General features: G+C 45.8%; 2 long non-coding RNA genes across 2 annotated transcripts; one reads left to right on the forward strand and one right to left on the reverse strand.

Moving 5' to 3' along the window:
- Positions 1–1,360: 1,360 nt before the first annotated feature.
- LOC116529544 lies at positions 1,361–18,266 on the forward strand. Its single transcript, XR_004259534.1, has 3 exons — positions 1,361–1,780; positions 11,212–11,219; positions 18,257–18,266. It is a non-coding gene; the product is annotated as an uncharacterized LOC116529544 (long non-coding RNA).
- Positions 2,152–3,427, reverse strand: LOC116529545. The gene is made up of 2 exons (XR_004259535.1): positions 2,339–3,427; positions 2,152–2,211 (listed from the first exon to the last, which is right to left on the reverse strand). It is a non-coding gene; the product is annotated as an uncharacterized LOC116529545 (long non-coding RNA).
- Positions 18,267–21,069: the final 2,803 nt, after the last annotated feature.

Genomic DNA, 21,069 nt, shown 5'->3' on the forward strand with positions numbered 1-21,069 from the left:
CATGCCTATCGAGTTTGCCCTTATGTGGTGGGAGTTCAAACACACAAAGACCCACTATTGGCACAAAACCATTCTCGCTAGTTTGGAATAGGCTGCCATGGTTTTTAATGTTATTGCAGCATGTATATTCTTTATGGAATTCCGATACAATTTGCTTGTGTTCTGCTATGATATTTGATGGAATCCTGCTCACAGTGAGCTCTTAATTAGCTCAATATGTGCTTTGCCCTCACGTGCACACCGTTTATTACCTTGTAAGGTGCCACTATGAGTACTGACATCTAGAGTTGTTGAAAAGCTGAGAACTGGAAACAGCCTTTCTTCCATTTTCTGTGCATTGCGAATGGAGTAATAACATTTTTGGGAGCTTTTAAAATCTCACAGAAGAGGAAAGTGGCCCGCTCTGGCAGGTATGTGGAGAATAGAGTATTTCATTCATTCCCATGCCAAGAACGAGCACTGTGCCTGGCAGTTCTTTTAGGGTTCCTCTGTGCTCTGGGCTCATGAAGATACTGCATCATGAGCTGCGGCAGCTGAACTCTTTTTTTATGACCTAAAAAAGGATGATTTCTGAGGAATAAAAGGTTCCCATCTTTGACTGTAGATGTGAAAAACCTTTCCTAGCTTAGAGCATTTATATTTATAATACATTGTAAAGTCAGAGTTTATGCTACCTGTTTTAATGACATGACTCTAAGTCTCAGTACACAAAAGAGCACTGGTTGGCATTCTTCTTAATGTATTAGTAAAGATCATAAGAAATCCTTTAAGATAAAGTGTAATATATATATATATATGTATATATATATATATGAATGGAACTTTGTATCATAGAGTGGATAGGCACTGAATATTGATGACTGAACAGTTAATGTTTTAGGACACTTGGTATAGTGCCTTGCACACAGAAAGAGACCACAGATGAGATTATCCTTTTGTATCATTTCACAGTTTTAAAAATTGCTATTTATTACAGTTCACATAGCAAGTTGCTCATAAAATGTCCGTTTTTATAAAACATCTCCAACAACAAAAAAGAAATCCTTTAAGAGTTTAAATATCCAGAAAAAGAAATAAAATTTTTAATAAAAATTTTAAAAAGTGTATATGTCCCTGGAACAGGCATACAGGTTGTAGTCAATAATGCACTAGAGTGCAGGAAAGCCATGTGACACCTGGCATTCCTCTGTGTTCATGGAGCTTCTTTGAGGCTGGATTGATTTGACCATCCATACTTCTCTGGCTAATGCCTATTCTTCAACCACCTTGGTTACTCTGACATACGAATTGTCTTCGTTTTCTTCAATAAAAATGACTTTAAACAATAATCACAAACAAAATATAATAATCACAGACATGATTATAAACTAATATATGTGAGAGTACTTGGCTGAAACAAAAAGGAGTTTCAGTAGGGAGAATTGTACTATATTTGAAAATCAAGAAGTTTATGCAACTTAAAATGTTTATAGACTGCAGTGCCATCTACTGTTTGTGAATGTCAACGTATTATCAGGAAAAGTGTCTGTACAATCACAGAGTTTTATTTCCTCACCAAGTTCTTTACCAAGAGTGAAATATGTTTTTATACCTTTCGGTTTCAGTTAAAGGCATATTTTGTGCAAGATTTCTGTTAATGTGCCTCTACATTATGAATGAATTCTTTCAGTCAGACATTGCCTAAATCATAACTTTATGATGCTTGGGACAGAATCAACAGTTGAAGCTTCATGAAGTTCTAATGTCTGTGTGCCAAAATACGTCCCATTGTTAGGATGGAGTGCTCCCTGAAGTGGAGATTCCTAGTTACTGACCATCTCCATGTTTAGCATTTGGCATCCTCATGATACTTTCATAAATATGACATTAATAGGAGATCATTAATATGATTTTACAGATGGAATAACACATTTTCCTGCATTCCCTAAAAGAGTGCAAATATTGGGTCCTGGTGACTTGAACTAACTCTTCCAAATTGTAGGAATTTATCATTGTATCAGATAAACGCAGTTTCAGAATGATCAAGGAAAACTGTTAGACCAAATAATGCGGCAGACTAACAGTGGTACAATTTCTAGCCCGGGTGTTTAAAATGGACTTAAAGTTCTGTTCTGTGTTTTATTCCTGAACTTGCCACTTTTGCATTCTTTGAGTTCAGTTTAAAGACAGTTACTCTAAGTCCATTTTCAGCCCTCAGGCTAGAAATCATACCTCTGAAAATGGACTTAAAGTAACTGTCATTAAACTGAACTCAAAGAACGCAAAAGCGGCAAGTTCAGGAATAAAACACAGAACAGAACTTTAAGTCCATTTTAAATCCCCGGGCTAGAAATCCTACCACTGTTAATCAGCCACATTATTTGGTCAAACAGTTTCTTTTAATCATTCTGAAACTGCGTTTATCTGATACATTGATAAATTATTTCAAAGGGGTTTTGATAGTTCAAATCACTTCACTTTTACCCTAAGAAACAGAAATGACTAGGGATGACCTTCAGATAGTGTTTTGCATCTGTACCCAATCCGACAATAATGTGTTCATCAAGTACCTCTGGAGTAAATCACATACAGGCATATTTAAGCTGAATGTCAGACTGGAAAATACATTTACTATAGTAACTGAAATATCACTCTGTGTAAGTATTTTGTCATCTATTAAAGAAAAAACTAAAAAGAATGGAAATCATATGACAGTGACTTAAGTCTTTCTTCAAAGTGCATGCAAGTCTTTTGCAGTACTTCATTCAGCCAAGTATTTGTTCTCTTCCTCATTCAGTAGAAGGCAGCTTTCAATTTGCTTAGAAGGCAACATCAGAAGGTTAGCATTCATCAAAAACATAGAATTTTATTTTATTTTCATATTTGTGTATGTTTATTTTAGATAACTGAAACTTCACAGAATTTAACAACAAATAAAGTTTAAAAATTTAATTTTTTACATTAGCTCCGACTATCTCTATTTTACAATCTATAAGGCTCATGCCATAGTTCAGCACCAACAAGATCCACACAAAACTGTTTAAGCATCTTCTTAGCCATCCTGTGTGATAGTTTTTGTTTGTCATTGTTTTTAAGGTAAAAGTCCTACTTTCAGACCTTGAAGTGGAATCCCTCTAGTCAGAGTACAAAACTTGGGTTGTACCTTCTTATTTTCATTAAACAGATACAAAAAAAAAAAATGGAAAAGAACTGTGTTCCACCATTAATTTAGGTTGTCAGTCTATGTGTTGAATTTATAACGCTGATGCATGAGAAGTAACCTAATAATGCCCTGCCCCTATTCTTCCCCTCCATTTAAAATTTTTAAAAGGCAACCAGAAAAATGTTTCATTTATTCTTTAAAATAAGGTGCAAAGAAGGATTACAACAACAAACTTCCTCATCCACACCTCCAATAACATCTCACTATTTAGCATAATCTACCATCAACTGATTCGGGGCTCACCTAGAGCTATATTCACAGCTCCTGAATGTACCATGTTTGCTGTACCAGAGGCCTGCTCAATGGCAGCGTCTCTCTGTTCAGAGATCATTACAAAAATACATAGAATTTTCAAATGTGGGTTCAACTGAATAAATTTGAATTTCTGTAGGAAGAATCAAAATACCTATTTAAAGAGTATAATATATGATAATCATTTTTAAAGGATTTAATTAAACCTGATAGATTTTCTAGAAATGAATAAAAATCAGTTCTGAAACCAAAGCTGATTTTAAGAAAATTTGAAAATATAAATCAGTCCTATCCTATCCATAATATAGCTTCTCCAAAACTTTATCTTAAGAGTCATTTTCAAGATAACTTTTAAAACATGTAACTGCTATCTTAATGTTTTGAAATTACTGAGACATTTTAAAATATGAATGTCACAGTTTGAAAGAAACCAAGGGAAGAAAAAGTAGAGAAAGAAAGGCTAATTCCAGTCCAACGCTTTAGTTGCCAAGTTTCCTAAGAATGACTTTCACCAATGTATGAACTCTTGAGAACAGAATGTAAGATGGAAATCCTGAGCCTTTTGTCTAAAACGGCATTATTGACTGCTGCTGTGATGCTCCTGTAATGTAATAAATTATTGAATTGCTGCAAAGTGCTGTTTTTGCCTTAAAATTTTGTGTGTCTTGACAACTATAGTATTAAAGGTATGGAGACTCTGCAAATGCTGGGCACACTTGGCATGAGATAAAGTGTTTTTATTTTTACAAAATTGTAATATCGCTATGCAAGTGTGTTCATTAAAAGAACACAAACTAATAAAAGTTATGGGATAAAAAATGTGGAAAAGTTGTGGCAAAAAACATTGTGGATAAAATGTAGAAAAATTTTATGAAAAGTATAAAATTTATGAAAAGGAAATTATGAGATTTAAAAAAAAATCATAGGGATAAATATAAAAATAAATAAAAGCAGGCCCTTGTTAGCAAGTCCTGGAGAATGGGACTGGAGTCTCCGCCCCCACCATGTCCCTCCCACCCCTTCCCAGTCACCCCTTTATTATTAGCGTAGCAAGACAAGAGCCCTGTCTAATGGGGGGAGACAAACAGACCCTTTGCCACCTTGACCAGGGCTGAGTCCTTAAATTTCTGGATGATGATGGTTGTTATTTAAGAGCCAGAGGCTGCTGGAGTTGGTTGGTTTGGAGGAGGCCTGATGGCCTCCTTCCTCTCACCAAAGCAACTTTTCCCTCAGGGTGCTCCCATCTTCTTATTCAGAGAGGCAGCTGAGGCAGGACAGTGGCGCTAAGTGTGGACCAGGTGAGGGCACGGGTTGCTGGGGTGACCCCCATTCCCCAGTGTACATATTGTATCTGTGTAACATGTTGTATATTCCGGGGGGTAGAGGCGCCCCCTGTTTTGTACCTAGCAGAGGTTGGAACTGGCCCATGGGGAGGAGGTTTTAATAATTATTTGCAGCTGGGAAATTTGTTTATTGATGGCAGAGGACAGAGGAAGGAGGCAGGGTTGGGGTCGTGGCTCCCTGGTAAAGCAACTCCTGTTTATTTTGCTTTTTATTTTGGAATAAATGGATTTAGTCACACTGGTCGGCCTGGTGCATTCCTGTTTCCCTCACTGGTCCTGGAGTTTGTGCCACTGAACGAGGAGCCCCAGAGTGTCTGAGGATGTCCAGCTGGGTTGTTGGGGATCTTCCAGGCCTGTTACCTGTGTGCTGCCTGGTGACACCTGGGGATTTCCCGTGGACTGCCATGGCACGTCCGGCCCTGACAGCCAGCAGGCTCAGAAGCCTGATCTAGCGGTGGCCGGGAAGGCAGGTACCAGCACCCAAGGGCGCTGCCTTCCATCCACCCCAGGTGTCTTTCTTCCATCCCCCTGCCTCCCTCTCCTGTCTGCACCTGGTGGCCTGTTCTGTCTGTCCCTCCAGAGGGCCGGCTGCCCCGCAGGCTCCCTCCAGGCTGAGTTCATGGCCCTCCTGCCCCCTAGTGGCCAGAGCCGGCTTCACAGGATAAGACCAGCTAAGCTCCAGGGGCTTTCCAGGAAAAGCGTCCCTTTGAAAGGGTATGGCCTTTTTACCGCGCCCGACAGCATCGCAGAAATGGCTTGGTCTTTCCCCTCCCCTGAGCTCCACAGAGAACATAGTCCACATAGGACATATACCCCGTCATCCAGAAATGGGTTTGACTCTCAGCCGTGGGACAGCAGGACTGGTAGAAACTGTCAGGCCACTGGGCTGCCTGCACAGCAGCCCCATGCTTGGCAGCGGTGGGAGGGATGGCGGGGCCTGGGTGACAGGGAGGCTCACTGCAGGTCATGCACTTTGGAGGGTAGTGTCAGGGGACAACTTTCTCTTGTTGGGCCACGAGACTCCACAGGGACAGCACAGTGACTGATTTCCAGTGCCAGAGGCAAGAACAGGGCAGAGGCATGCCACAGAAGGGGACAGTCACACCTGGATGTGTCAGCTCACCGCTACAACAGACTAAGTCGCAGATGAAGGGGGGTGGCTTTGGGGCTGGGGGAAGTCTCAGAACAGCCGCCCAGGCAGGGTTGGAAAGGGAGGTCTCTGACAGGAGGGGGGATCTGTGTAGAGGTTGAAGGGGGGCCTGGGGCTCTGGATGGGATGGACTTCCCTGACCCAATCGGCTGGCAGTTGCAGAGAGAACAGAGAGAAAACGGGAGAGAGAAAAGCAAGGAGAGAGCTGGTGAAGCAAGCACAGAGCAGGGGGAGCTGCAGCAGCTGGGGGAGGGCTGGGCAGGGGAGGGCGCAGGTGCAGGTGTGGCAAGGTTCCTGGAAAAGGGGCTGGAAGGAAAGGGGAGGAAGGAGCCGGAGCTTCACAATTAGTGCCCGGAGGCTGTGGCGGCCCTCCCCACCCAAAACACGCTGGCCTCTCCCACGGCACAGAGGCAGTGCACCCACAGTTCAGACCCATGCTCACCGCCCTCGGGCTGCCCTCTTCCCTGGTCACCCTGTCTTCCAACCCACTGGCTCAGGGCCACCCCTCGCCTTGGGGAGCCCCACACAACAGCCACCAGGCCTGATAGAGAAGGAACACTGCCTGAACCAGGAGGGTGAAGCTAAAAGGGCTGATGGCTGGAGGGAGCGCCTGAGGCCCCTCTGGGTGGTCAGAAAGCCCAGGACCCTCTGAAGGGACCCTGGGGGAGACAGGGAGGGCAGGCAGCCGGATGCCACTAGCCACAGACTTATAAGTGTAGGTGGGGAGCCTCAGCGGTTTGGGGGGCTGCAGGTCTCATAGGTGAGGCTGGGCCCTTCCTTCAGGGAAAAGCAGAAGAGGTAGAGTCCGTGGCGGTGGGTGGGGATGTGGGGGGTTAGGTAGATTGAGGGTAGCCGGACTTACTGGGCGGAGCTCAGGTAGATCAGCAGGCACTGTGGTCCCTTGGCTGAATAGCATAGCCAAGGCGGTGAGCCCGCTGGCTGGTGGTAGTGCTTCAGTGGGGGCAGAGACCCTGTCTTCAATCACACACTAGCAGCTATGATAGTACCTGGGAGGGAGGAGGGGTGCTGGGTGTCCTGCCTGGCCTGTGAGGCGTGTGGTGGGATGACCGTGTGTATGGGACTCTCACGCTTTTGCCCCAGATCACCACTGGATTGCCAACAGAGGAGGTGAGACCCTGACTATCACCCCTCCTCTGCAGTGCATTTGGCTCTTGGCACTCCCAGGCTGGGAACTGGATGCCCTGGCCTGCGGCGTGACTCACCCTGCATGACAGGCATGGCAGGCCCAGGATAACGTTCCTCGGCCTCTGGCTGCCTCAGAGTCCAGCCACGCACACACACAAACCCCTCAAGCTGCCAGCCCCTAACCATACACCATGAGCTCTCTGCCCTCTCTGACAGCTCCAGAGAGCACCCATGTCTGCCAGCTTGGGCACGGAGCCTGTTCCAAGAGCCCCCACCCAGGCTCAGCCATCAAGGCTGGGGGCTTTAAGGCCGTGGGGGCCGGCCCTGGTACCTGCCTCCAGCTGGGACGTTCTGCACCTGCAGCCAGGAGTCGTCCCTGGGCCCCCGTGGGCGTGCTGACGGTGGTGGTGTTGATGTGGCTGATGAGGCCGAGCGGCTCCCTCAGCACGTGGTGCACGTGCCGCATCTCAAATCGCCGCTGTGCCTGCCCTGCCGGCTCCTCCATCAGCTTTTCTGGCCCTCAGGCAAGTACAGGTTGGCCAGCAGCTCCAAGAAGATGAAATCCTTGGTCTGAGAGTGGGCAAAGAGGGAAGGAGGTTGGGACCTGATGCCTGGCCGCCCCACTGGGACCTGCTGGGACTGTGTACTGGACTTGGAGCTCTGGGTATGGCTTTCAGACATGGCTTCTCCACCGCTTAGACTCAAAGATCTGCCTCTCACTGCCTTTTCTCACTCAGATGGGGACAGTGGGGCCCATAGGAAAAGTCACCTGACCAAGGTTATAGATCTGGCAGGCGACCTAGGACCTGTCATGCCACCAGGACACCTGGCTACTCAGTGTTTTAAAGTTTTTTGTGGAGACAGGATCTGGCTCTGTCTCCAGACTGGAGTACAGTGGGCGAGATCACTGCTCATTGCAGCCTCAGCCTCCTGGGCTCAAAGCGATCCTCCAAAGTCAGCCTGTCAAGTAGCTAGGACTACAGGAATGTGCCACCACCAAGCCCAGCTATTTTTTAAAATTTTTGTGTAGACACCAAATCTCACTATGCTGCCCAAGCTAGTCTCAAACTCCTGGGCTCAAGCGATCCTCCTGCCTTGGCCTCCCATAGTGCTGGGATTACAGGCATGGCCACTGTGCACAGTCCCATGCTATGGGACAGCTCTGGTCTAGACCATGCCTCCCTCCCTGGACCTGGTCCCATAGGGCTGGTTGGCATCTCCCGCAGGCCAACATGGCCACATGCGTCCCCAATGCCACAGGAGCCCCCTGCCCCCATGAGGCGGTGCGTGCATGTTGTTGATCTTGAGGTGCATGGTGGTCTCAGGCCTGAGACCAACCATGAGGTCCCGCACCATCTTGTTGACAATGGCCATATAGGAGTCCACCGGGTTCTGGGTGGTCTCCATTTGCCACTCCAGCTGTGGGTCCATGGAATGCACGAAGCTGTCAGAGCCATTCTCCTCGGCCTTGCTGGCCTGTCATGGAGAACACAAGGGCATCAGGGTGGCCAGGCCATGCAGCCAGGCTCCAGGAGTCCCCAGGATCTCAGCCCCTGCAAGGGTACCTGGAACATTGAGGCACAGAGAGAAGCAACTGGCCTGAACGCACACCCAGCTCCCCACACGCTCTAGAGGGTTTCGGATCTCTCCTCTCAGGACCCCAGATTCCCCTGATTCAGCCCCACCTAATTCTGACTCTAATGCCCAGAATTTGCCTCAATTCCCCATCTGGAAGTTAACAGAAAAGAGCAATGAAAACTGGATACTACAAACTTTTTGTTACATAAATGGACAAAAAAGACTGAGGCAAAATTAATATAAGTAGAGAGTTTCCTGGGCCCACATTTGAGGACTGAAACCCAGGGTCATAGATTCAAGTTGCCCTGAATATGCACTTTGATTGGCAGCAGTTACAAGTTTTTTTTGTTTGTTTTGTTTTGCTTTTGAGATGGAATCTCACTCTGTCCCCCAGGCTGGAGTGTAGTGGTGAATCTCAGCTCATTGCAACTTCCATCTCCCAGGTTCAAGCAATTCACCTGCCTCAGCCTTCCTCGTAGCTGGGATTACAGGCACCTGCCACCACTTGCAGCTAAATTTTGTAATTTCTTTTTTTTTTTTTAGTACAGTTTGGGTTTCATTATGTTGGCCAGGCTGATCTTAAACTCCTGACCTCAAGTGATCCACATGCCTCAACCTCCCAAAGTTCTGGGATTACAGACGTGAGCAACCACACCCGGCCTCAAGTTGGTCTTTTGTTTTGTTTTTTGAGACAAGGTCTTGCTCTGTCACCCAGTCTGGAGTGCAGTGGCACAATCACGGCTCACTGCAGCCTCAACCTCCCAGGCTCAAGTAATCCTCCCAACTCAGCCTCCCAAGTAGCTGGGACAACAGGCAAGCACCACCACATCTGGCTAATTTTAAACTTTTTGATAGAGACAGGGTCTTACCATGTTGCTTAGGTTGGTCTCAAACATCTGTGCTCAAGCAATGCACCTGCCTTGGCTTCCCGAAGTGCTGGGATTATATGCATGAGCCACTGCACCTGGCCGCAAGTGGGGTTTTAAAGGAAAAAAATGAGGCAGTTTCTATGTTGTTTACCAAAATGTTCTTAAAATAACATAAACTATTGATTGGCTATACATTGTTCTTTGAATCACACATTCCAGGAACATGAAGATAATGAGTGAGGCAGCTAGTCCGGCAATATCTTTAAACAGACATAGGTGCAGGGTGGAGGTGGGGGTGACTGACGTCCTAAACTCATGTTTCTCTGGGCCTTTGTCTGGGCCTGATAAATCTTGTATACTTCACATGACTCATACTGCTCTGAGCTATTTTTTTTTCTCATTTCCTAAAAGCAAAATCTGATGGACAGCATGAAGGTCTTACACTCTAGAAAGAAAATTCAGTCATTCTTTCAATAATTATATAACCACCCAACAGTTTCTCCTTACCTACTGCCCAGATAAACCAGTTTATCAAGATAGGGGAATTACAATAGAAAAAGAGTTTAATTCACACAGAGCCAGCTGAATGGGAGACCGGAGTTTTATTAGTTAAACCCATGTTCCCAGAAATTCAGAGGCTAGGGTTTTGCAAGGACAGGAGAGGCAGGGGAATGGGTGCAATCATAGGAGTGTGGAGCACGGCCCCAGTGCACTGAGTTTGCTTCTGGGTGAGGGCCACAGGACAAGTTAAGAGTTGCGGGACCAGGCAGGACCATCTAGTCATCAGAAATGAAAAATCCTGAAAAAATGACTCAAAAGGCCAAATTTAGGTTCTACAATAATGATGTCATCTGCAGGAGTAATTGAGGACGCTGATTTCCAGAGTAACGGCTAGTCACCATTCATACCTACCGCTTAGCAGAATTCAGCCTCCTAACCTAATGGTCTTAGTTTACAAAGGTGGTTTCGTTTGGGGAAGAGCTATTATCATTTAAACTATATGCTAAATTTCTCCCAAAGTTACCTTGGCTCAAGCCCAGGAATGGCCAAGGTTAAGGGTAACATGGGGGTTGGTTAGATCAGATCTCTTTCTCTGTCACCATTTTCTCACTGTTACAGTTTTTGCAAAGGCAGTTTCGATTGGGTATTGGTTACGTGTCTGGCACTGTGCTAGGGATAATAATGAGCAAACAAGGGCCTATCCCTGCTCTCGGGAGCTTGTGGGATGAACATGAATCTTTGAGAGCTCACAGTAAGGAGGTGGGTCCACGAGAACTCACTGGCCGAAAGCAAGAGCATGTGCAGAGGTCCTGCAGTGGGAAGGGGCACAGGGCATTGCCAGGAAATCTAAGACCATGGCAGGTGAAACATAGAAAAGAGAGGGCGATTTGAGGCAAAATGAGGCTGCGAGACAGACTGGGCAGGGACTAGTAGACTATGTTCAAGAATTTTAGCTTTAGTCTGACAGTTCTGGAAAAGCACTGAAAGGATTTAAGCAGAGTGTAAGATTTGGGAAGGACATACAAGCACTCATTTGGAAAGGTCTCTTTGGCTTGAGTGTGGAGAAAGGGTTTGAGAAAAGAGGAAAGGCTGCTGGGTCAGTGGATCTGCCATCACCTAAGTCGGTTGACAGACACTCCACCTGGCATGCCCCACAGGCACCTGCAGCAGGGGAGACAGTAAGGCAAACCCGATCCCGCTCTCAAGCAGCTGTCTTTCCTTCTGCCCACACTTGCCCCTGTCCAGTGCTACTTTGGAGACATTCCCTTCTCTCCTTTCTGCTTATTCCCTCAGGGCTAAAGCCTGATAAATAGACCCTGGCTTTCTAAGCAGAGATCTGCATTGCGGGGGAGGGGCGGGGCGGATAAATGACACACAGCAACCTCACCCTTCAGTTTTAACGTTTTTAACTCAAAAATTCTCTTTTTCCAGCGGAAAAGCCAGGATGTGACTGAGTTTATTCACAGCCAGGCCTCCACTCTCCACACTAAAAGTCACTGTTGTGTTTGCAGTCCTCATTCAACTAGCAAGTGGAAAAGTAATTCCATCTGTCTCTAAAGACATTTTGAAACAGGAATGAAAGACCTGTGAGGCAGTGGTTGATTCACCACAGCATCCTGACAGCTCCAGCTAGAAACCATGGCTAGCGGGCTGACACTACCAAATCACATTATTTCTCTTTTAAAATTGGTTTTCCTGAGGCTAAATGCTAAACTTTGTAATTTTTATAATTAAATATTATTTTGATAGAATCAAATCAATTATAGCAGATAATAACTGCTTGCCCTTTGATTCTCTGAATAATGGATTAGTTCTCTTTACCAAAACTGATAGCCCTTTAGGCAAATTCTTTATCCAAATCACTCAATACATTTGTCACGAAGGAACAAGACCAAGAATAGAGCGAAACGGGTAAGTCCCTGGAGGCCTGCCTCCAGATTGCCATGGTAGCACAAGCTGCTGCAGAGTCGTCAAACATAAATTTCTCCATATTTCCCTCAAGAGATTTTGGACAATGTCTTTTTGAAACACCAATATGAAAAGCTTTGTCTGCTGGGCCCATCACAGAATTGGTGCCTAAGAATTACTTAATTGATTGTTTGGTCAATACATTCTCTTAGATCTGTTCATCAATTAAGCTTAAAAATATAGGCCAAGCAGTAAGGCATGCCCCACATGACTTAGTCTCAGTGAAACCCACGGGCTTCCATCACTTCCTGGTTCTCCCTCCAGGTAGTCACAGTGGATCCTTCAATAAGCTGTGAGTCTCCCTTGACATTCAAGCATACGTGGGTGTATGTTTACACTCCAATTATTTACCCATCCGAAAGGGAGCCCATTCCCTTCTGCCCCTCCTCCCCTTCCTTTCCGGGCTCTGTAGCCCTCCAGTTCCTATGGGGGCACCATAATCTTTCTCCCAGATTAGTGGTTTCAGCGATATTCTTCTGTGGACCAGGCCCTCTCTATTTTCCTACAAATACAGCTTTCCTCTAGTCAGGGACCAATCGCCTCTTCTTGGACTCAGCCAAGCCTGTTACAAAGGAGAGATGTGTTGCTTTTCAAATTTTGGCTAATGACAATGTTAATGTGTTGAACATGTTCCCAGCACTTCTTACTCATTAGCTGATACTCTTTCCTCTGCTTAGACCCTATCTTCTCTCCTTTTTTAACAAAACCCTACTTATTCTTTCTGCCCAGCTCAAACCCAACCTTCTTTAGAAAGCCTTTGATAGCAGTCCTCCTCGATGTGATGTATTCCTCCTTTAAACCTCCCATCAGCATCGTAGGAAGGTTTGAGAGTCAGAGGCTCACCTAGATGGGCATCTAAATTCTCTGCCACAAATAACCAACCATTTGGCCACTCTGAGCCTTGGTTTCTAGAGCTGCAAAATCTCATCCTTGATGATTAAATCACATTTTAAAGTGCTTTGTACCTGGTTAGCACTCAAAACTAAAAGCAACTATCATTATTATTTATTTTGATCTCTTGCTATAATTAGGCTCACTTTTATTAGAGTGTTTATAAATTCACTTTTGCTTCCTCCTGCACTTTCTCCCCTCCTCCACTGTGAGAAACTTGGGAGGCAATCTAATTAACCTTTAGAAGCCCAGCCTCAAAAAGGGGCTGGGATGGAGAGCATTTATTACAAGAAAAACTGACATTATCTAGAATTCTCTGTTATACAATCCGGAAGCCATTACGTGTGTGGTTATTTATATTTAAAATTTAAAGGAAATTAAATTTAAAATTGTGTTCCTTGGTCACGTGGGCTACATTTCAAGTGTAGCCACATGTAGTTAATGACTAAGACTTTAGATAGCACAGGTATAGAACATTTCCATCATCATGGAAAATTCTATTAAACCACACTGGTCTAAATTCTAAATGCAGTGATGTACTGTTCAACAATAGCTCAGCCTTCCAGCTTTCCAGCCAATCCCCATCTGATGCTAACACTGCAGGCAGATGGGGTCACAGATAAAATAGTATGTGGAACTACCACTAATGCTTCACTCTCATCCCTGAATGGGAACGCCCCTGAAAGATGCTGAAACTGTCCCATTGCGCCACCTCGTGCCCAACTCTTGATATTACACATACAATGTGCAGATAATTCTTACAGATCCACTATCCCACAAAAAGACACAGAGGAGAGAATGTCATGGGCTTAGGCATAGCAACTTCCTAAATGTAATGGACTTTCTGAGTAACTGCCTCTTTGTGGCAAGGGCTTATGAAACACACACAGATCTCTCTATGTTCTGAACTCCTGTCTCACTGAAAGTCACGAAGGTTGTTAGTGTTTACCCAGGCATTTTACACTTGATTCATCTGTTACTGACCATAAGCATGTAGCAGTGGCATGTGAACTATCACCTTCAATCCTCACAAAAGTCACACAGTCCGCATCAGTATTTTCACTGGATTAGGAAAGAGATACTCGGAGGAAAGCAATTTGCTCAAGATCATACAAATAGTAAGACAAGGAGTAGAAAATCAAACCTAGATCTGACTCCCCAAATGCCTAGCTTTTCTCTGTTCCCAGATCTAGCTGTAACTTCACTGGAAGAAAGGGACTTGATCTCCACCTTCTTCTGAACCAAGAAAGGTGTAACCCAGAACTAGGAGGTAAGCAAAAATTCTAAGAGGGATGAGCTAGTGAGTGGGAAGGAAGTGTTTGCCACAAATAGCACCTTCCTTTGTCTGACACCCATTTGCTGTATGATAACAGGCTGCAATGGACAGATGGAGCAAAAGTCCTGAGAGTCAGAGAGAATTTAAAGAGAAAGCCATAGCATTTCAGGCAGTTTCATAATATTTCAGAGACATTGTCACAGTGTTCCCGAGAATGTTTACAAAAGTTTCAGAGATGTAGATGCTTGTGGATTTTCAGAGAAAGAGAAGGATTGGGAGAGTTACACAGAGAGCTTGAGAAAATTCAGAACAAGGTAGAGAGTAAAGAAAAAGTCAGATAGGGTCAGAGATTTTTCTCATACACTAGCTCCTAGTTGCCAAGAATGTCTCAGAGAATGTTCAACATCTTACTGCAAAGTGAAAAGACCAATGAATTCCTTGGCTATCTACAAACGTTGTATATGGAAGTTAGCCTCACATGGAGAATGAGATGGGGTAGGAGGGAGTGGAGAAATGACAGGTACCTAGAGGTCTACGTCATGGCCCAGACGGCAGGTGGGATGGGAGATGCTAAAATGTGCCCCACTTCTCCCCCCTGTGGCCATCTCTTGTACTGCATATTCTGAAAAAAGCCTTTTTTGGTAGGCAAGGTATGTATTGATAATAAAAAATGCATCATCAGAGAAGACAATTTGGAAATATACATAGGTGTAAAGAAGGAATAATTCAAAATTACCTTCTTTTATATATTGAAAATAGCATTTTTTCTGCTAGTACATATGTGAGAATGTATATATACACATATATGAATGGTTTTGATTTTTACAAATATGTGGTATGTACTCACATACTTAGAAATGGAAATCATATTATCTGGAATTCACATATTATCCCACTAAATATAAACCATTTTTTTCTCTTATTTACTTAATATTATAAGCACTTTTTCATGTTAAGTGTTCTTTGAAAACACTAACTGCCTGTGTAATATTTCATTACATCAATGATTCTCAAACTCTAGCAAGTATCACAATTACCTTGAGGGCTTCAGGAATTCTGAACCTCACTCCCAGCGTTTCTGAATCAAGAAGTATCAGGTAGGACAAGAATGTGTGTTTCTAAAAATTTGCCCAATGATGCTGATCTTGCTGGTCTGGGAACTACGAAGTTGTTTACTACGTCATACAAAATTCCCTCATAATTGGATATTTAAATTGTTTTAATTTTTAATATGAAGCCACCCCCAGCCCCACCTGGGTCCTCTCAGAGCTCTGAGATTTGTCCGGACCAAGTAGCTGGACCTGGTGTTCAATCTGAATAAAATCTTAATACATGATAATTTTCATTGGAAGTGGAAATAACTGACTAAAAAGTTATGAACCTTTTGGAGACTTAATGTGTATGTCCAAGCTGACCCAAATAACTTATACCTAAGTTTATTGAAGGAAAACACATGGGCCTGGAGGTGGGAGACCTGTGTTTAAATCTTGCCCTGCCACTTGCTTGCTGTCTGACCTTGGACAAGAGACTGCAACTCTCTGGGCCTCAATGCTATAATTACCACATCAAATATAAACAGGAATGGCCTTCTTTTAAGGTCTTGAACTCAGCCCAAATTCTCCAGCTTCATCTTCTGTCTCAGACAGAATACTGGAGTTGGGAGGAACCTAAGGCCGTATCTTGCACATCACGAAGGGTTAGTTTCCCATCCCCTGAGCCTAGGGAGCCGCCTATACTCACAGCTCCCACATCATTCATCACACTGCATAAGCAGTTCTTTAAGGGTCAGCCACCTTCTAAGTCAGACCACGAGGTCCTTGAAAGAGATTAGGCCTGGTTCATTTCTGAGTCCCCAGTGGCTACTGCACACATGGCGGGCAGTTGCAGAATGCTTATTGACAGAATTGTGAGGAACGAGCTCAGCCTCCATCATTCCCAAGAAGCCTTGGCATGAGATGGTGAAGAGAAAAGAGCATAGCCCTGTAGCTGGGAGCCTTGGGGTTACATCTCAGCTCTCCCATCACCTCACTGATACCTTGAGAAACTGGCTGAACCCCCCCAAGTTTCTAAGGGATTCCTTATCCCTAATTACCACACAGGGCTAGTGGGTGAAGATGAGAACATGGTGTGTCATTTAGACCATAAAGGGCGAAGGCTGGGACTCCTAGAATCCTGCAGCATCACTCATAAGTTTTTAAATTTCAGATTCTTGTCAGGGCATAAGGTCACCCAAAATAATGACAGTGTTTGCCATCCTTCCTCACAGCTAGCTAACGCCACATGACTAAGTTCTGAGCAACAGAATAATAGTGGAAAGGTTATGTGCGATTTCTAGGAAGTGTACTCTGGAATCCTGAGTCAATGGATAGCATTTGAACCGTCATGTTAACAACAAAATGGAATACAGTAGAAAAGGCAGATAAAAGGGGCTGTGCACCTTAAAAATTGTGAACTATCCTACCATTCCTGTTCTATCCATCTTCAGACTTACATACACACAAAAAAATCTTTCCTGTTTAAGCTACTCGTAACTTGGGCATGTGTTATAGCCAGATTAATCACAGCCGATGCATGTGGTTCTGCTCGTGCCAATATTTACATTGATTTACAGCTTTATACTTTACAAACAGCTTCCAGGGGAAAGGAGAATATGAATGTAATATTCATTCATTCATTTATGTGATGAAACAATAAGCGTCACTGTGTGTCAGGCCTTCTGCCACATGCTGGGAACGGAAATGAATCTGATAAAACCCCTGCCTTCCATGAGTCCACCACTAGCAAGGGAAACAGATGAAGTCATGACACACATGACACACTGTGTGGAAATGAGGGAAGCGTGGGCAACTGTGGGGAGCCCTATGACCCAGGATCTAGGAAAAGGCATGATGTCCGGGACGGACAGGAATGGTGGCTGGAGCCGTGGCTGCAGATCCCAGGCTCCGCCTCCGATTGCTAATCCCAGGCTCCTCTGAATCTCCTTGGCTCAATTCCTGTGGAGGCATTAGGGAACCTGCGGCCAGTTTGATTCCTACCAGTGAGAACTGGATGCTGCTTGATGAGGGGTAGCTGCAGTCTCTGCTTTCTGTAGAGGATGCGACAAGGTGAGCTGCAGACTCAGGCATGAAGCCACCCCCACTTGAGGCCTCTGAGGGCTCTGGGATTTGTCAAGACCAAGTATCTGGACCTGGTGTTCCGGGGTGAACATCAGAGTGGAGCCAGGAGAAGCCGTTCACCTGCGAATGATAACAAGGCCAGCACCAGCGAAGGAGTGGCTGCAGACAGACCTCTCTAACACTGAACAGGGAGGGAAGTCGTGATTTATTCAGCCAGGAGCTGCGGCAGGCAAAGATACCTTAACTACCAAGCTCCCCGAATAGAAAATCCTAGCCCTTTTAAAGGCTTACAATTCCAGAAATTACATGTAAAGGGTCTTGATCCATGAAGTAGGCATGGGGTATGTGACTTAGGTGAGGGTCTGATCATGTTTAAGCAAAAGCAATGCCTTCCAGGAAGATTCCTCCATATGAGGAATAGCCTGCCATCTATAGGAGTGGGTGCGATTAAGGGTGGCACCCATTCTACTAGGCTTTACTTCTCCTACTGAAATGCAATGTAGAGGTCTGGGGGAGTGGTCTTAGAAGCTTAAGAGGATGAAGGCTCTCCTTCCTCACCAGCCCCTATTGACTGAGCATTTCAGTGCCAGGCCAAGGGGTCTGTGCTTTACACACTCACTTCATATCTCAAGATGACTGTGTGACGTAATTCTTGCTGTCCCCATTTCACATACAGAGAAGCTGAGGCTGGGGAGGGAAAGTGAGTTGCCCAGCTCATACCCCTGTGGCTGCCATGCCCGGGCCAGGCTCAGATTCACAGCCTGACTTTTAAAGGCTGGGACTTGAGCCCTCATGGATAATTTAGTCTACCACACTTGAGAGTTCCAAGGTCGTTGGAAACTCCTGCAGACGTCACCTCACAGCTGAGGAAGTAGGGATTCACAATGACAGAGTCTTATCTGGGGTCACCAATGTGCACTCATCACTACTTCAGAGTGTTTTCCCAGAGAAGCTACCAATAGAGTGCATGTGTGTGTGTGTGTGTGTGGCTGGTGTGTGCATGCGTGGGTGTGCACCTGCAGGCGGGTGTGTGCATGCGTGGGTGTGCACCTGCAGGGTGGTGTGTGCATGTGCTAATGTGCACCTGCAGGGTGGTGTGTGCATGCACGGGTGTGCACCTGCAGGGTGGTGTGTGCATGTGCTAGTGTGCACCTACGGGGTGGTGTGTGCATGCACGGGTGTGCACCTGCAGGGTGGTGTGTGCATGCACAGGTGTGCACCTGCAGGGTGGTGTGTGCATGTGCTAGTGTGCACCTACGGGGTGGTGTGTGCATGTGCTAGCGTGCACCTGCTGGACACACCCATGCATGAACTTAACACCAAGACCTGCTTTCTAAACTCAGAACAACGCCCATGTCTCTAGTATCTGCTACTCTTTCCTTCTGTCTTTGTGCGTAGATCTTTGTGTGTGAGTGGGTTGTTTTATTTTTATTTTTTCAGCTTTATTGAGGCATAATGAATAAACAAAAATTACATCTGTTTAAGGTATATGGTGTGATGACTTGATATATGTATACATTGTGAGATGATTGCCACAATCAAGTTAATTAATACATCTATCACTTCACATAATTACTATTCTGTGTGTGTGGCAAGAACACTTACGATCCACTCTCTTAGCGATTTTTATATGAACAGTACTGTATTATTAGCCACAGTCACCATGTGCACATTAGAGCCCAGGACTTACTCACCTTACAACTGCAAGTCTGTACCCTCCGCCTGTCTTGAGAAACCTGTTTGTCCAGGTAGGTAGCAGCTGGGGTGCCGGCAGCAACAACAGCTCCCAGCCCTGAGCTGGAGTCTTCCTTCCATGTCTGATCCTGGGGGCCTGGAGCACTCTGAGCCCACAGCAAGTTCTCTCTGTTCCAGGACCAAATCTGGTAGCAAGGCCAGGTGCTGTTCCTGAGAGGCCTGGCCCCGTAGGCTGCAGAGAGATTTCAGGGCCTTTCCGACTGCCTCGCCTGGGAGTGGAGCCAGGGCACATCCATAACCTTCACAGCCCTCCTGGTGCTGTCAGAGCAGCTGTCAGAGGTCAGCAGGAGCTGTCCCACGCTTGGGAATCTGCTGCCCAGGAGCCTGGGGCAGAGAGCTGGGGCCCCAGGAGGTTTGTCCACACCAGGCTGCAGAGGGCTGCACAGGTAAGGGTTGGCCAGGGCTGGCAGGGATGAAGTTTTAGTGACTAGAGTGTACCATTCTCCTTCACCTGCCTTCCTTTCTTTTCTCCACCCTTGGGTTCCTGTCATCATCCTCCTCAGACCTACTCTCCTACATAACAATCCTTTCCTCCTGGAATTGAGCATCTAGGCTGTTCACATAGAGTCTCCTTCCACCCCCCCCACCACCACTATGCCATCTGCCAGGGGAGCACCCAGAGGCCTTGGCCCTGATGGTCGGGAAGGGAGGCAGCATGAGGATGGAGAGTGCCTCTCCTGGTCCACAAGCGCTCCATGAGTTTCTTCTCCCCTTGTACCCAGTGCAGAGAGCAGAAGCAGTGCTTCCGCAGTGCCAGGGGCACCAGGGCCACTGTATTCTTGGGGATTGCTGCTCCCTGGTATTGTGCAGTGGGACAGCCTGACACAGGGCCTGGCACAGAATATGCTCAGTGAGTGACTGAGATTAATCAGAATTGCATTTGTAGATGAACCGAGCTGAGCACAGGCATGTGTGGAAAAATAGCATCACTAAGCCTTATGAAATGAGGGCTAGAGGTGGGCAGGAAGGGGGGGATGAGTGAGGGCCAGCTGTCAGGGAAGGGCCTGGCACAGCTTCTGGAACTGAGGCCCAGACCCAGTGGGAACCCCTATCCCCAGTCCAGGCATCTCTGGGCCCTGCTCATGAAGCAGAGTCGTCTGCTTCATTTTCTCATGGCCACGGAAATCTAGGACGTGGACACACCAGCGTGAGGTTAAAAGTGAGAATTAAATTGACAAAAGAAAGAGAAGAGCTCTCTGTGCAGAGCGGTTGTGGAGAAAATGGGTTGCTGCTTCCGTGGTGAAATGCAGATTGTGTAGATGAGTTTAAGGAGACAGTGTCTGATTGACACTGGGCACAAAGGATTGGTCAGATCAGGTGTGCCATTTGCAGAGTGCCTGAAGAAGTTGGCCACTCCATTCTCGTCTTTTCTTATGCAGATGGATTCTCTAAATGGCCCCAGCCATGTTGCCTGGTTCTTTACTGTACATGTGAGTGACAAAAGGGAAGAAGGACCTCCATGTTGAACATACCTGGCTTCCAGGTAGCCCGTGTCTATTGGCACAGCTGTCAGCATTCACACATGCAAGCTTCCAGCTTGTTTATCTGTGTCTGCAGCTCAATTTTTCGGACTGCTCGTTGTTAGAAAAGAGATGATTTAAGGGCTGGTTTTTGTTAAAAAGGAAATTCCGCCGAGGACCCTGGTGCCCTTACTGTCTGCCTAAATAATTTCTTTCTAGCTCCTGTATCGCTCAGAGCTCCCATGGAGAGGGACAATTCAGAGCTGATGTCCACCCACCACCGGGAGGGATGCCCCTTCCATGCCCTCTGCCCCTGGAGGGAAGAGACGGTGGGTGCAGCACAGCTTTCAGAGTCAGACAAGCCCGAATTCAATACCCAAACAAACATTGGAAATCAGCCAATGAGCCTCGCTTCCTCACCTAAAATGGGAATAGTAAAGCCAGTTCAGACGGCTCATACAACAAGGTACACCATATTTAGAATGTGACCCACCCAATAACTCTGGCACAAACTGGTAGTCATCAGCCCCTGTACTGCTCACTGTTCTGGGAGGGAAAGTTG

The sequence above is a fragment of the Sapajus apella genome, unplaced genomic scaffold (genome assembly GCF_009761245.1).
Source record: "Sapajus apella isolate SASKATOON/1434 unplaced genomic scaffold, GSC_monkey_1.0 scaffold62, whole genome shotgun sequence".
Lineage (NCBI taxonomy): Eukaryota > Metazoa > Chordata > Mammalia > Primates > Cebidae > Sapajus > Sapajus apella.